Source organism: Mesoplodon bidens (genome assembly GCF_964165515.1).
Source record: "Mesoplodon bidens genome assembly, contig: HAP1_SCAFFOLD_53, whole genome shotgun sequence".
NCBI classification, from domain to species: Eukaryota; Metazoa; Chordata; class Mammalia; order Artiodactyla; family Ziphiidae; genus Mesoplodon; species Mesoplodon bidens.
Window position 1 is genome coordinate 2,067,879 of NW_027671920.1, and position 2,819 is coordinate 2,070,697.

Here is a 2,819-nt window from a genome sequence, read left to right on the forward strand (position 1 = left end):
AGAAGGCCATGGAGCATTCTGATGACATGTGTCATGGAGCTTTGTGATGACAAGGGCATTGAGCAATGTGATGAGAGCATTCATGGAGCATTGTGATGACAATGTCATTGAGCATTGTGATGCCAAGGGTCAAGGTTCTTTGTGATGACAAAAGTCATGGAGCATTTTGATGACAAAGGCGTTGTGCATTGTCATGAGAAGGGCAGGGAGCATTGTGATGACAAGTGTATTGAGCATTGTGATGACAAATTTCATGGAGCATTGTGATGAGAAGACCATGGATAATCGTGATGATGAACGTCAGGGGTGTTGTGATGATAAGTGTTATGGGACATTGTGATCACAAGGATTTGGGGCATTATGATGACAGAAGACATTGCGCATTTTGATTTCATTGTGATGACAACAGCCTGAAGCATTATGATGATGGGCATGGTGCATTGTGATGACAGGGTTCATGGAGCATTTAGATGAAAAAGGGCATGGAGCATTGTGATTACAGGGGTCTTGGAGCATTGTTATGACAAGAGCATGGAGCATTGTGATGAGAAGGCCATGGAATATTCTGATGACATGCGTCATGGAGCTTTGTGATGACAAGGGCATGGAGCATTGTGATGACAGGGGCATGGAGCATTGTTCTGACAAGTTTCATAGATTATTGTGATGACAGTGGGCATGGTGCATTGTGATGACAAGCGCATGGAGCATTGTGATGAAAAGTCATGGAGTATTGTGAAGACAGGTGTTAGGGAGCATTGTGATGATATATGTCATGATCCATTGCGATGACAATGGCATGGAGCATTCTGATGCCAAATATAATGGAGGATTGTGATGACAAATATAATGGAGCATTGTAATGACTAGGGCTTGGAGCATTATGATGACAAGGGCCAATGAGAATTTTCATGACAAGGTCGTGAAGCATTGTGATGACAAGGTCCTGGAGCATTGTGATGAGAAATCCATGGAGCCTTGTGATGACAAGTCTCATGGAGCATACTGATGACAAGGTGCATGGAACATTGTGATTACAGGTGTCTTGGAACATTGTGATGACAAGGGCATGGAGCATTGTGAGGAGAAGGCAAACGAGCATTCTGATGACATGCGTCATTGAGCTTTCTGATGACAAAGGCATGAAGCATTGTGATTACAGGAGTTTTGGAGCATTGTAATAAAAAGGGCATGGATCATTGTGATGAAAAAGGCATGGAGTCATTTCATGCCAGGGTTCAAGGAGCATACAGACAACAAGAGTCAGGGAGCATTTTGATGACAAGTGTATTGAGCATTGTGATGACAATGTTCATGGAGCACTGTGATGAGAAGACCATGGATAATTGTGATGACGAGCGTCATGGGGCATTGTGATGACAAGTGTTATGGAATATTGTGATCACAAGAGTTTGGAGCATTGTTATGATAGAGGTCATGGAGCATTTTGATTTCATTGTGATGACAATAGCATGAAGCATTATGATGATGGGCATGGTGCATTGTGATGACAGGGTTCATGGATCATTGAGATGAAAAGGGACATGGAGCATTGTGATTACAGGGGTCTTGGAGCATTGTGATGACAAGGCCATGGAACACCGTGATGGCAGGGTTCATGGAGCATTTTTATGACAGGGATAATGGAGCATTGTAATGGCAACTGCATGGAGCACTGTGATGAGAAGGCCATGGAGTATTCTGATGACATGCGTCATGGAGCTTTGTGATGACATCGGCATGGAGCAATGTGATGAGAGTGTTCATGGAGCATTGTGATAACATTGACATGGAGCATTGTGATGCCAAAGGTCATGGATCTTTGTGATGACAAAGGTCATGGAGAATTTTGATGACAAGTGCGTTGGCAATGTGATGAGAAGTGCTGGGAGCATTGTGATGAGAGCATCATGGAGCAATTTGATGCAAAGTGTTATAGAATATTTTGATGGCAAGTGTTTTGGAACACTGTGATGTCAGCGGTCATGGAGCAATTTGATGAAAATGGTCATGGAGAATTTTGATGCCAGGGGTTAAGGAACATTGTGATGTGAGTGGTCATCGAACATTGTGATGATAAGTGCATGTAGCATTGTGATGACAGGAGTCATGGAGCATTGGGATGACGGGGGAGGGAGTATTGTGATGAATAGTGATGTAACATTGTGATATCAGTGGTGAGAGAGCATTTTGAAGATAAATGCATGGAGCATTGTGAATACAATGGTTATGGAGCATTGTGATGACAAGGTTGTGGAGCACTGTGATGACAAGTGCACGGCACATTGTGATGACATGTGTCACGGAGCATTGTGCTGACAACCTCATGGAGCATTGTGATGACAAGGGTCATGGAGCATTGTGCAGAGAAAGGCATAGAGCATTGGGATGACAAGGGTCAAAGAGCATTGTGATGAAAAGTTCATGGAGCATTGTGGTTAAAATGGTCACAGAGACTGTTGATGACGAGGGCATGGACCATTGTGATAACAATGGTCATGAAGCATTGTGATGACTGGAGTCACGGAGTATTGTGATGACAGGGGTCATGGAGCATTGTGATAATAAGGGCATGGACCATTGGTCTAATAAGTTTCATGGATTATTGTGATGACTGTTGGAATGGTGCATTGTGATGACAAGGGCATGGAGCATTGTGATGACCAGGTCATGCAGTATTGTGAAGACAGGTGTCAGGGAGCATTGTGATGACATATGTAAAGGCCCATTGTGATGACAATGGCATGGAGCATTGCGATGCCAAGTGTCATGGAGGATTCTGATAAAAAGGGTAATGGAGCATTGTGATGACAATGCCT